Source organism: Heterocephalus glaber, unplaced genomic scaffold (assembly GCF_053883595.1).
Source record: "Heterocephalus glaber isolate CG9 unplaced genomic scaffold, H.glaber_assembly_v1.0 deba00000676, whole genome shotgun sequence".
Lineage (NCBI taxonomy): Eukaryota > Metazoa > Chordata > Mammalia > Rodentia > Bathyergidae > Heterocephalus > Heterocephalus glaber.
In genome coordinates, this window is record NW_028258156.1 from 8,458,055 (window position 1) to 8,473,049 (window position 14,995).

At 41.8% G+C, this 14,995-nt stretch overlaps 1 protein-coding gene across 1 annotated transcript in view; it reads left to right on the forward strand.

Moving 5' to 3' along the window:
• Positions 1-14,995, forward strand: part of Cdca7l (cell division cycle associated 7 like) — a 177,297-nt gene that overhangs the window by 90,541 nt on the left and 71,761 nt on the right. The gene's annotated exons all lie outside the window — the stretch shown is intronic.

A 14,995-nucleotide genomic window follows, 5' to 3' on the forward strand; every position in this document is an offset into this window, starting at 1 on the left:
CAAAATCTCTCACTTTCATATTCATAAGTGAATGTTAGGTGCTTTCTCTTTCTCTACTTTATTACACAGCCCTGTGCACATACACAGTTGCACACTCATCCATACGTATGCATAGAGTACCAGGTGCTCTTTCCTACCCTTGGACTTGCAAGCAGTGACCAGGGAAGGCATTCAGCTGTGACTGAGGGAATTCCAGAGCGTGGAAACTCCAGGGTAAAATAATCAGCTAAAAAATATACCTGTCCCAGTAGAGAAATGAATCTTAGTGGCCTACTAGGAAATAAAATGTTCTCATCCTTGATCTAAGCTATTAGGGAATTGCACAAAGTGTGGGTGTAACAGGCTTTTTTTACCTGATACATAGCTGTTGTTCAATGAGTTGTCATTGGACCAGCAATCCTCCTTTTCATCCGGAGGGACAGCTGAAATCAAGGAAGATATTAAGGGTGATGGGGCTAAGAGTGCTCAAAAGAAAATTGCCCAGGCATCAGCTTGTCTCCAAAATAATAAAAACTCTGTTTCAGCCGGATTGCTCAAGGACTTTTTTTTTTTTTTTTTTGGTACCGGGGATCAAACTCAGGTCCTTGAGCTTATGGAGCGGGCGGCTGAACCACTGAATCCCCGGCCCTGGGACAATTATTTTTATAATGCGTGTTTTAGTTCAGAAGTAAATTTTGTCAAATTAAAGACAATATGTTTGGAATATTTACTATTGTTTTAAGTGCCACCAAGAAAGAAAAACTATGTTGCATCTGCTACTTGGTAATGCAGTGAAAATTTTAGGAAACTAGTTCAGGTTTGGTGCATAAGAAAGATGTGCGGGAAATTAAGCAGCCCTGCAGAGAATGTGTGGGGAGTCATCCAAATGTTCTTGCTACATTGATTCTGTCATGCATTCTTTGGTAAAAACTTATAGCAATTTATTTATAAACTTACAGCAATTTATTTGGTGCTACTTTTTGTTATTATAGTTTTAATTTTTTCATAATTAAATCCTTTTGGTAACAATGGGCTCAAAAAAGCTAAGTGTTTACAATTTTAAAATGTTAAAAATTTAGGGCCAGGAATTTAGCTCAGTGGTTCCGCTGCCTGCTCCACAAGTGCAAGGACCCAAGTTTGATCCCCAGTACCAAAAAAAATGTTAAAAATTTAAATTTTTAATAAAAATATCTATTCTCAAGAAGTTAATAATCATCTTCTACCTTGAACAGATTGTGAATATTTGTCATCTGTTATTGGTGTCATTGACCACATGAAAATCAGAAGACACTCTCTTAAAAAGAGTCAGTAGATTGTAGGACATTATTATATTATAGAAAAACTTTGCCTGAAGATCATGATTGAACAAGCAACTTCAGAGTTGCATATACGTTTTTATCTGTAAAGCATGAATTTTCATCTAGATCAAAAGATTGTTGTTCCAAATGAGACTTGTTCTGTATAAGTCCATTTTAAGCTCTGATGATCTTCTGGTTTGGTCTTGATAACATATTCTTCTTTGGTTTTGATGATAGCATATATGTAGAGGCAACAATAGTCTCTCTCTCTATATATATATCTTTACATAGTTATATCATATAATTTTTGAAATAGTCATATTAATAGCATTTATTCAAGCCAGGAATGGGAATAGATATGTTTGGAATTCCATGTACCCTGTGTTCAATTATTTTTTTTCTCCTGAATGCATGTTATGGCTTCTTTCTAGATGTCCCTAAAAAGTCTCATCCACTCATAGGTGGGGCTTTTGAGAGTGACTGAATGTCATGGATGTGTGCATCAGTCAGTGTTTACTAGAGAAACAGATATAACACAAGATATATAAATATAGAAGAATTTACGAGATTGGCTTACAGTGGCCACTCACAGAGTTCAATGTGGAAGAGTACAGAGGGTCTGTCTGGATAATGGAGACCAAAGGATTTAGTCAAAGGTCTAGAGCTCACTGCAGTGTCCTGTGCAAGTGCGTATCGGAGGCCAATGGGGCTGTGATGAAAGGCTGAAGAGTCTATGCCAGAAGGCTGAAGGATCTGCACCGGAAGCTGAAGAATCTGCGCTAGAAGCCAGGAGATGACATCCAAGGTGAAGGCAAAGACTGGAGCTCCTCCAAAGAAGCAGAAGCAGATTCGTCCTTCTGCATTTCTCCCTTAACCCATCCAGGTGACATGCTGCCCTAGGGTGGGTCTTCCACACCCTAGGGTATAGAATTGCTGAGCTAATTTAGTTAAACTTCTCTTACTCAAGATGACACAACCATCACAGTGTGTGATACTGGATCATGGGTGTGTGATACTGGGTTCAGTATAGTTCTGGGTGTGGATGATAGACTTACTGAAGAGAAGAGACTCTCTTTGGGTGTGGGTGGAACCAACCAATGGGCATATAGCCTTGATGGAATAAGAAGGAAAAGAAAAGCTATCTTGTTGCTTCCTGCCTGCCTTGCCATGAGCTTGATTTTCCTCTCCCATGCCCCTCTCCCATCCTGCCATGGCCATGGAGCCAGCCAACTATGGTCTTAAACCTCTATTAACACTGAGCCTAAAGAAATCTTTTCTTCTTTAAATTGTGGGTGTTGGATATTTTGTCCCGACAATGAGAAAGTAAGTAAGACAATGGACTCATTTAAAAGGAGATTATAAGAATGCGAAAGAAAATGCAAATACTAATAATCTTATTATCCAGAGACAGTTATTAAAACTCATAATGTCGGGCCGGGGATTTAGCTCAGTGGTTTCAACTCCTGCTATGCAAGCTCAAGGACCCCAATTCGATCCCCGGTACCGAAAAAAAAAAAAAAAAACCCTCATAATGTCTTTTAGCTGGGTACAGTGGCACATGTCTGTAATCTCAGGACTCTGGGAGGTTGAGACAGGGTTACTGCAACTTTCAGCCCAGCCTGGGCAACTTCATGATGTAGCAGAGTGAAACAGCTCAGTGCTACAGCCAAGTGTTACAGCTCAGTGTCAGAGCCAAGTGCCACAGCTCTGAGGCATAGCTGAGTGTTACAGCTGAGTGTTATAGTTCTGGGTTGCAGCTATCACAATTTGAAGACTTGAGAATCTGAAGGTCACTTGAAGAGGTGTAGAAAAGCCATTTATTATGCCAGCAGGCTCAGAGGAGATCATATTCCGAAGTCTGAGTGCTTGACTAGAAACAGGAGCCTCCTTATATAAGGGTGGGGGTGGGGGGAGCATGCTCACTGAAGTTGGGGGAGTTACAGAACATTCCTGAAAGGTATAGGGGGTAAGCATGCTCACAGAAGCAGGGGGGTGGAGTTAACAGAACATTCTTGAAAGGGGCGGAGCTAACAACATTCTTGAGAGGTCAAGCAGTTCAGTTACAAAACATTTTGATACATTGGGCAGGAGCTTCTGCCCAGCAGCACAAACTGTTGCATTTCTGGAACCAAACATTTTGTGGAAAAAAACATGGAGGTAAGGGAAGGGCCTGTCTTATTGCATAATATTGCTCTATCAGTGAGACTCTGTCACAAAATAAAAAGTTAAAATAGGGCAAAGACCCTGGGTTCAATCCTCAATACCCCCAAAATATAATGAAGCTTTCATTCATTTCATATGAATAGAAAAGAGCAAGAATATGTAACACATAAAACACATGCCAACCAGAGATCACATGCACAGTTTGGTATGCTGCTTTGACATACAATAATGTCATAAATATCTTTCCTCATGATTAAATTTCATGATTTCTTTCCAAAAGGCAAATTCACAGTTATTAAAAGGACAACCTAGCAGGTAGGTGGCGCACAGCTGTAATCCCAGTATTCTGGGTGGCCGAGACAGGAGTATAGCAAGTTCCAGCCCAGCCTAGGAAATTTAGCCACTTAATGAGACTCTCTTTCAAAATAAAAAATAAAATAAATGAACAGGGCTGGGAATGCAGCTCAGTGTGAAGGCCTTGAGTTCAATCCCCAGTCCACACCCCCCCCCACACACACAAAGGCATTTATCCATACAAATTTAACCTAGGGAAAGCTAAATATCTCTTTTTAGATTTCACATTGTCTCTCATGCAGTGTTATTAAATAAACCTGATTCTAGCACCTCATTTTTTTGGGGGGGGGGGTCTTGAAAGAGATTTTTCATAAAGAGCCTTTACCAAAAGCTTACATAAAAGGTGGATGCGCATTTACTACTGGGTTGCTTGTATCATCGTTTTGTATTTTTCTTGAAAATACAAAAGTTTTTAAACAAACAAAAATAAAAGTTCAGTAATAGAAAAATATCATTTTGACAAACCTTTCCACTATAGTTAAATATAAACTTGGCTCTTGTGGACTTTGAAGAATTTATATTTGTGCTATAAGGGAAGTTAAGGTCATATTTATGTGAATACCAAATTAGCTGCTTTAGAACAAATACACTATCTTTTTGAAATGAGAATGCTTGAACACACCATGATGGAACTAAATGACTTTGATCTTTAGGAGTCTGCACTGTGAGTTCTGCTCCTGCCAAAGTGCATCAGGAACTGTTGCTATTGCTGATAATAGTTTGATTATATTATTAAAACATAAATGTATTTTCTTTAAGGACATGCTTATTTGGATTGATACAAGTGACTGCATTTCACCCAGAGGACTGGTTTTGGAAATGTTTGGGCTTTTGTAGCATTACCTTTTTTTTTTTTTTTTTAAGGGATTGAACACAGAACCTTCACACAGAACCATATACCCAGCCCTTATCTTATTTTAAATTTTGAGATAGGATCTTGCTAAATGGCTATGTGCCCCATTGGACTCCAACTTGCAATCCTGCCTCAGCCTTGCAAAGTGCTGGGATTATAGATATATGCACCACCACTCCTGGCTGAGCCCTATTTTTAGAGTAGTTTTAGGTGCACAGCAAAACAGTGTGGAAGATACAGAGATTTCTCATATCCCCTGCACTGCTACATGGGCACAGCCTGCCCTGGTGTCAGCTTCCCCTTCCAGAGCAGTACATTTGCTGCCATTGACAAACCTATCCTGACATGATCATCTCCCAAGACCCATTGTTTACATTAGGGTTCACTCTTGACGTTGTACATTCCATGGGTTTGGACTTGTTCAATGACACGTATCTACTATTAGAGCGTCTACAGAACAGTGTCACTGCCCTTAAAACCCTCGGTGTTCTGCCTATTCCCCCTAACTCCTCTCTGTACCCTGGAAACCACTGATATTTTTACTGTCACCATAGTTTTTTCTTTTTCTGAATGTCACATAATTGAAATCTTATAGCAATAGCATTTTCAGACTGGCTTCTTTCACTTTTGAATGAATATGAAGCAATATCAAGCAATAGAGAATAAAATTAAACACAAAATTTTCTAGCATAAAACACATATACTGTGTCATACTAGAAAAGTGACTAAGGATCTTCACCTTATTCCTTTCACTGACCAAATCCTGACCAAATCCACACAGGAATCAAACATCACATAATTGAAGTACAGCAGCCAGGTTTGAGCAGTGCTGTGAAGGTGGCCTGTGTGGACAGCTGCCTGGGGTGGGGTTTAAATTGATGGTTCTCAACTTTGGCGGCACATTGAAATCACCTATGGAACTCAGAAGACCCGGATGTCCCCCAGAGGTTGCGATCTAAGTCATCTGTAGCACAGCCTAGCTTTCCAGAGTTTAAAAAACTTCACAGGTGATTCTGATATGCAGCCATGGTTGGGAGCCCTTAATCTAAATGTTTGTCAAATCTTTTTACTTTATGAATACTTATCGAATGCTGCTGTATATATACATAGTGGTAACAATTCTGAGAGTATGGGGTGTCCTGGGAGACTAGTTTTTAGGTTCTTGGTGTCTCACACAAAGAACTGACCAGGACACTTAAGTAACAAGAGTAAGATTTATTTTAAAACAAGTAACAGGAGAAAGCGACTTGCAGACTCAGACTATGGACAGATGCGAAAATCTAGGCCACCCTCACTGATTCAGTGCAATACAGAGATGAGTTAAATGTGGACCTTGACCTGAACAGGTTCCATTCTTAAGGGGAGATAAGACATATCCAGGGATATCTGTATCCAGAATGCCCGGTGATATTAGGAGAGCATGATGTCTGAGAGCCCAGGGTTTGATTTCTTGTTATTTCATTCTTGTCATTGTAAGCCTCCAGTGTCTTCGGTATGCCAGAGGAGTGTGACACCTATGCAGAGTGCAAGGGCTCACACACCAGTGTGTGTGTGACAAAAGAGGGAAATTATCCATGCAAAGTGCCCAGAATAATGTCTGGGTCATTTTGCACACTTGACAAATGGAAATACTAGCCAACTTTTGCATCACATTTTCTGTGAGCCCAGTACAATTCTAAGAGGTTAAAACATGTTAGTTCACTTAATTCTCAAATACCTCTGATACTCAGCCTCAATTAAAAATGGGGAAACTGAGGCATGGAACATTTAAGGGACTCCCCCAAGTTACTCAGTTGGTGAGTAGAAGAGCCTCTAAGACTGGTCCCATGGGCAGCAGGAGATAAAAGTGGTGGGGCTGGTGATTTAGTTCAGTGGTTCCACTGCCTGCCCCACAAGTGCAAGGACCCAAGTTCGATCCCCGGTACCAAAACAAAAGAAGGTAAAAGTGGCCTAGGAGTGCAGTTGTCCCAGGAGTCCAACCTGGCAGCTACGTTATGAATCATAAGATAACTTTGATGATATCAGGACCTAGATTTAATAAATATTAGTCAATAGGTAGGCAGTTCTTAAATCAAATGGCCTTTCTTCCCATTCCCCCTCTGGCCTGAGAGGGGAAAGTAGAGAGTGGCCTCCCAAATGCCAAGCTGGGGATATGCTGCTGAGCCTTATATTTTCAACTAGACCCCAAGTTACCTCTCATTTGTGTTATTTCATTTTACATTTGTCTCCTAAGGACATAAAGAAGAGCTTTGGTAAAACAAAACACAAATTTGCTGTTTGAATTCTCAAGCTCTGGAGCTCCATTTAGCTTTTCCCAAGGCCTCTGCTCTGCAGATCCTCTCTGGTGAGGCATTATGGGGCTAAGAATCATTAGCATTTGCCTTCTCTCCTCTCCTCACTAGATTTCAAACTCCCAGGAGTGCCAGCACCGCATGCTCTGCAGGTGCTTCGAAGATAGTTCATTAATGCTAATTAAAGTGGAAAGATTTAAAAGTTAATTCAACAGACATTTATCAACTTTCCTGCTTCATGTCAAATACTCTTCTAAACACTAGTGATGAGGGTAGAAAGATCTAGCACAGTAACTTACACTAAATAGCAGCTCAATGCATACCTCTGCGGAGAGAAGCAGATGCCGTGTGCTCTGGGATGAGGTCAGACCTCATTGTAGAAAACCAGAAGGACACGCAGGGACCAAATCAGCTGAGTGGGAGTGTGTGGTGGGAATGTGGAGGCCCAGAGCTGCATGCGGCGTTCAATCCTCTGACGGGGCTGCAGGAGGGCGGGTTTGTGAGCAGAGGAGAGAGATGAGGAGGCATGGCCAGGCAGGGGAGGTAAGGGAGCCCAAGGCAGCCTCATCTGCACTTTATCCAGGGGAGGTTGTAGACTTACAGACTTCTAAGTAGGGAAGTGAATGCCCAGACTTGTGATTCACAGCTCTCGGGGAGCTGTTCAGAAGGTAGATAGGAAAGTGGGGGCACCAGGCAGGAAGCTGGTCGAGAAGACCCTTGTTAAGCAGGCCAGGGAGAGCCAGGGTGTGACCAAGACAGTGGGCGTGCAGAGAGAGTCAGAGCTGAGTTGGGGGTGGGGGGCTAACTGGAGATTGAACTCAAGGCCTTCTTCACACTGAGCTACATTCCCAGCCCTATCTATCTATCCATTTATTTATTTTTTGAGACAGGGTATGGCTAAGTCACTAAGTTGCACAGGCTGGGCTTAACTTGTGATCTTCCTGCCTCAGCCTCCCAGACTGCTGGGATTACAGGTGTGCACCACCACAGCCTGCAGTGACATTTGCAAGATGGTTTGTGGAAGAATGTGGAGTGGGTGTATGTGCGCAGAACTGAGGGGAATTAGGTTGTTTTTTTGCTTAAACCCTACGGATGCCAGTGATGCATTTCACCAAACAAGCTCTACAAAAAGCAGGTTTGGGACAATCAGATTTGTCCTATGCAGAGGGAAACATCTATGACCCTTGGAAGAAGGTAACCTGGAGGTGCTTGGATCTGCTGAGTGATGATGCTGATCCCATCATGAAGAGGGGTAAGGAGCAGACCAATCACATAAACACTAATTTTAGAATTATTTTTTGTTGTGGTAAAATACACATAAGATTTATCATCTTAATCATTTTCAAGTATACAGATAATTTGTGTTTAGTATATTCACATTCGTGTGCAATCTCTAGAACGTTTCCTCTTGCAAAACCAAAAACTGCACCCATTAGACAACTCCTGACCATTGCCACTGCAGCCCAGGGGACCATTATTCTATTTTTTTTTAATGTAACAACTCTACCTCGTGTATGTGGAATCACATGGCATTTGGCTTTTGGGGAATGGTTTATTTAACTTAACACAGTGTCCATGTTATGGTTGAATTGTGTCTGCTCTAAATTCATGTGTTGAGGCTCTAACCCCCAGTACCTCAGAACATGCACTTGGAGACCAAGTAATTAAGTTAAAATGAGGTTCTTGGGGTGAGTCCTAATCTAAGCTGATCTATGTTCTTATAAGTAGAGGTAATTTGGACACACAGATGCCAGGGAAGAAGGTGACTGCTGCAGTCCATTTTATACTGCTGTAAAAGAATATTTGAGACTGGCTGATTAACAAGGAAAAGAGGTTTATTTGGCTGGAAGCCCAAACAACACTGCACTGGTATACGACAAGGTCCCCTGGTTGCATGGTGTTATGGCTTGTGTCTAGATGTCCCACCCAAACCTCATGTGGCCTGGAGAGGGGCTTTTTCAGAGGTGGCTGAGTCAAGAGAGTTTGATGCTGGGATTGATTCATGGTGCAATGCTAGGATCAAGGGAACTTGGGTTAAGGGTGTGAGTGCTACTTGCCCTAAGTAGCATGGTTAAAATATAAGTGATAGAAAGAGCTGTGGTTGTCCCTTGCTTGCTTTGCTACCTTCTGCCTACCATGAACTGTTTCTTCTCCATGCTGTCACCCTGCCTTGGAGCCAGCTGATGATAGACTGAAACCTCTACAGTGAGCTAAATGAACCTCTTCTTTAACTTGTAGGTGTTGGGTATTTTGTGTCAGCAATGAGAAAAGTAACTAAGGCACATGGTGAATGGAATCACGGATGCCAGAGAGGCAAGCAGATGCATGCAGAAAAGACTAGGACAGACATGATGGCACATGCTTGTAATCCCAGCACTCTGGGAAGTTAAAACAGGAAGTGTTGGAGCTCAAGTTGGAGCTCAGCATGGGCAATTTAGCAACTTATCGAGACCTTGTCTCAAAATAAAAAAGGGCTGGAGATGTAGCTCAGTGCAAAAGTCCTAGGTTCAATCCCCAGTAACCAAAAACAAAAAGAAAGAAGACCAAACATTTGGGGTGGTACAGGAAAAGAGATATGGCGGAAGAATCTGAAGTCATGGAAGATTATTTGGAGATAAGCAGAGAAGTATCGTGTTTATGATCTGAGAGGAACATACTAGACTAGAGGTAGAGCTTGAAGACACAGAAGGCAGGGTGTTATGGGCCAGTGGCTCAGAGGTCACAGGAAGGGTGTACATAGGCATGAGTGGATGATATCCATAGGCCAAAGGTGGGCCAGATATGAGACAGGCATCTTTTCTTTTGACAGGTGGGGAAAAATGTAGGACAAGTATGGTTGAACTAAGGTTAACACTTGAGGGCAGATTGTTCTGAGATGGCCTATGAGCTGGCTTAGTTTTTGTTTTGTGAAGCAGTCCCCACATCATCTAATGAGAGTTACTGAAAGGATGATGGAGAACAGTGAAGGACTGAAGAAGCTTCTGAGAAGATAAAGAGATGGGAGAGGGAGCTGACCATGGACATGTTAGAAAAACTATAAATTCCCACTAAGCTTACATGAACTGACAGTGGGCCAACCATGTTGCCAACATACAGACCCTAGCAGCTCAGGTGAAGAATGGAAAAGTCAGTGGAAGAATCGGGCTGTTGCACTGAATTAGTGTAAAGGTTTTCATCTCAGACATCATATTTTTCATCTTTAGAAGTTTGATTTGCATCCTTTTTTTTTTTTAACAGTAATGGGGATTGAACCCAGGATCTTTGGCACTGAGCTCCATTGCTAGCCTTTTTTAAGTGGCTGGTTTTTGTTTTGTTTTGTTTGTTTTTAATTTTGAGACAGGATTTCCCTAAATTGCCCAGGCTGGGCTTGAACTGGTGATCCTCCTGCCTCAGTTTCCCAGAATTCTCAGGCCTGTGCCACTAGATTAGCTTAATTTAAATCTTCTTTACCATTCATGTAGCTGCTTAATATGCACATCCACTTTTTTAAACATAATATTTGGATGCCCTTATCTACTACTTCTATCATAAGTGACAATTCTAAATAAATTTCTATAGATTGATCATCATTTTCCAGATGAACAAAACTCAAGATTGCCTGAGGGCTGGGGATTTAGCCCAGTGGTTCCGTCACCTGCCTTGCAAGCGCAAGGACCCGAGTTCGATCCCCAGTACCAAAAAAAAAAAAAAAAAAGATTGCCTGAGTACTTAGAGTTAGAAGAGGTCTCTTCATAAAGCAAACAATTAAATAGAATTGTTATAGGAAAGGGGTCTTGAATGAGTCTGGTTATCTGAGAAACACATCTAAAAGAGGAATGTGTTAATGATGGTCCTACCAAATGTGGCAGCAACAGCATTATGGTTTATGTCTAGATGTCCCCCAAAGCCTTGTGCACTCATAGGTGAGGCTTTGGGGAGGTGATTGAATTATAGGTGTGATACTCAGTGGATTAGTCCACTGATGAGTTTAGAGCTAAAAGTGATGTTTGGAAGTGAAGCCCAGTTGGAGGAGGTGGGTCACAGCAGAGGTGACCGGGGAGGATGTATCTCCCCTCCTCCATCCTCGATCTATTCCTCTGCTTCTCATCGCCATTCCATGAGCTATGGCCTCTCTGCCATGCTGCCCTGCCTTGGAGCCAGCTATGGACTGAAACCTCTACAAACTGTGAGCGAAAATAACCCTCTCCTCCTTTAAATTGTGGGTGTCAGGTATTGTGTCCCAGCGACAAGCACAGTAAACTAGGACAAACAAGAAATTCAGTTCTGTTTTGAACTAAGTATATTAAGATATCAAAGAATTACAGTTCTGCAAACTGCTTAGTTTATCCTCCCATGACTCAACCTCACAGTTTTCCCAGAAGCAGACCAGAGACAAAGAATTGAATGCAAAGAATGTATTTTGAGAAAACCTGGTTAACACCCACAGAGAAGCACAGAAGTAAGCAGAGGTGGGAAGGTGAGCAAAAAGGGCTCCACTGTTAAGCCTGCCGTTATTGCGAAGGGGAGTTTAATCTTACAAGAAATGGTACAGAACACACACGCATGCATAATTATGCTAATCAAGAGGTAAGGGAGCCAGAGTATTGCCATCAATTGTCCAAGCATCATTGGGAGAAGCCTGTTCCCAGGGGAGTTTCCTGGCAGTTCTGCTGCCCCAGCAATGTGGAGAGAGTGTTTTTTGAAGGTCTGGAAATGCGGTCCTCACATACAGAGGTCCAGGTCTTGGCAATTAGAAGCTCCCTGGGCACACACAGTAAGGGTCCAGTGACACAGGCAGGGCCACGGCAGCATCAGACTTCTAACAAGACCGAGAGCAAGAAAACACAAGAATTTTTGATAAGTCGGTATACCTAAATAATTATCAAAGCACTGAGATTAGAACAAGCATTTTTCATTTCATAATTTGTTCAATCAAATCCCAAGGAAAGCTTTGCCTTAACTTCTAAATCTCTTCAAAATCCCTTTAATCCTGGATCAAAGTTTAGAATATCTGAGCCAGTGAGAGAAGGCTAGGGAGCTGAAATTGTTGATATTAAGAATGAATAAAGAAACTCTATTTCCAAAGTGTTTTTGCAGGTGAAATGGATTTACCACCCACAATTTTTTTAAATGGCAAACAATGGGAAGAGAAAAGGTTTAAAAGTAGACTCCATAGTGCAACTAGGAGAAATGTAATCAAATAAAACAAGAACCCCTGGGACCAATTGTAGGTTCTGTTAAGCCCCAGCCTTCTCCCTGCAGATCCAAGCCTCAAGGTCAAGAAAGGAGGGGGAAATGCTCTTAATGGAATTGTTCATTGTTTTCCCTTACAGCAGCCTTTTGTTTTGTATCGATCTGACAAAAGGAAGCCATTATTTTCTTTTGGGGCAGTTTTGCATGCTGACAAAATTAGAGTATTTTCCAGGACTGGTTGTTGAGCAGGAGTTAGTAAGCTCAGAAAGGCACCCAACCAAATGGCCTGGTTCACAGAGGAAATCTAGAAGGTTTCATATTAGGAAATGGGAAGAAAAAATAAAAATGATTGTCACTCATCTAAAAAAAACCCCAGGTAATTTACAAATACTCTCAAGACTGGAGTGAAATTCCTCCTTCTTTTTATGAGTTTCTTCACCACAAATAAGAAATAGTTATGGCAACCAGGATCATGACCTGTCGACATAAAATAGGTGACCTTTAGAAGAGATCTGGAAGCTACACAGGAAAATTCACAGCAGGGTAGCAGGAGAGAATAGGGTAGAGCCTGCTGCCCTATCTATGAAATATGACCTTGTCCATCAGTGACAAAAGAACAAGATGATAACATAATGAGGGTTTGGGGTGGGGTGGGGAGCAGGATGTGGTGGAAAAATACTGGACTAGCAATCAGATGAATATGTTCCGGGTCCTGGTACTGCTGGACAAGTCAATTCTCTGGGCCTCATCTCTTCATAGGTATGACAGTTTTAAAGATGTTTCTTCCAAGTGAAGGCAGCCTAATGCATTTAGGCTACAACTTACTAAGAGGAGGAGGTGTTTACAGAGGCAATGTTAATACGGATGTTAAAAAATGGATCCAGACTACTTGGGTTTAGATCTTGTCTCTGAAACTTTCTATATAATTTTGGGTAAATTACTTAATTGTTTATACCCAGCATTCCTATTTTTTGTTTGTTTGTTTGTTTAGTACCAGGGATCGAAATTAGGACCTTGCGCTTGTGAGGCAGGTGCAGTGCCACTGAGCTAAACCCCTGGCCCTTTCCTATCTATTTTTTAAGATATCCCAAAAAGATTATTGTTGAGAGGTAAACAAATTTTTACATTGTGGCAGAAAATAATCCATACAGCTGGGCATGATGGCACACACCTGTAACCCCTGCCCTGAAAGAGGCTGAGGCAGAAGGACCACAAGTTCAACTCCTGCCTGAACAACTTGGTGAGAACCTGACTCAAAAGTAAAAAGGACTTGGGATATAGCTCAAAGTGCACCTGAGTTTGAGTTCCAGTAGTGGGGAAGAAAAAGAAAATAATCAATACATTACATATTTACACAATTGGTTCCCTCTTTTTCCTGGGTATCATACCTAGACTACAGGTACTGAGTCCTCCAGGACACTCCCTTTCAGTGACTCTTCCAAGTTGGTACATCAGGCTATGTGGCAGCCACAAATTGATCTGCCCATGTCCAAACACTGGGATGCTGGGAATGGCATGCAGCCACCAGAGCCACCTGGAGCAGAAGGGTGATACCTTAGAGACTGAACCAGGGTATACACCTGAACTCTACCTGAAGCCTGTCTGCAAGCAGGGAGTGAATTTCACACACCAATATGATGGAAGGTAAAAATGTCAGTTATTCATAAAAGCTCAAGGACAAAAGGAACACAGAATAAACACTTCATAGCAAGTGAAAGCTAGAAAGCCCTTCCTGTGTCACAACACCATATGTGAAAAAAAGCCTTCCCCTGCTTTAGTCCTGGCATCAAGCTCGGAAGTCCCACACCTATGGGAGCAAATCTGCAGGCATTTTTTGTTTGGGGTGCAAATGACTGATAGAAATTCCTTCCCTGTGTTGTTCTATGCGATCATACAGAAAGCTGTAGGACAGCAAAGACAACTTGAATTCTGAGGCCATTTTTGTCTTAAATGAATGTAACATTACAAGTGAAATGATAAAAGCAGTGTTGTTTTAAAATTTCAATAGCCAAAGGATGGGGTCAGGTTCATAGTTTAAAAAAAAAACATAAAATATTAAACCTGAAACAAACTTGTCCATTGTCCAAATCCACACTTTTCACAAATCAAAACTAAGGTGCAGGGAGATGGAGGCTGGGGTATAGCTCAGTGATAAAGCATTTGCGCAGCATGCATGAGGCTGTGGCTTTGAACCCCAGCACCATCAAATAACAAACAAACAAACATGAAAAAGGTGTCGGGGATAAAGTGTTTTTTAAGAGCAGTGGCTGCTCCAAGGGTAGCCCGTGTGTCTGTAACCACAAACTGCATCTCCTGGAGTCCTCAAGTGAACATACAGCCTCAGAAGAAACCATTTGCAGATAATGGTTTCAGGACAAATCCTCAAGATTTCTTCTAGGATTACTGACATTCCTGTGTGAACTCTGAACCTCAGATTTTGGTGGCACCCTAATAGTGGACTGCCAGCCTCCAGAACAGTGAAAATAAATGTTTCTACATCCATCTAGTGATTGTCATCCAAGGCAACAAAAACCAAGGCCCACTTGTTATTAGGTAGGAAAATGAATCCTAAAGCCACTGTTGGGCTGCAGCAGTTGTGTATGTGTGTGTCTGTGTGTGTGTGTGTGGCAGTGGAATTGAGTCAGAGACCTTGCCCTACCACTGAGCTCTATCCCTAGCCCCTTTTCTATTTTAATCAGAGAGGGGTTGCCACGAATTTGCCTTGAACTTGGATCCCCCTCCTTATTCTCCAGAGTAGCTGGGATTGCAAGAGTGTGCCACTGGGCATGGCTGAGATTTCGTTGCTAATAGGTTTGTGTAATACTTTTGTTGTTCATCTCCTTATTTAGGGAAAGTAACACATATTAGGGGAGGAAGCAGGAACA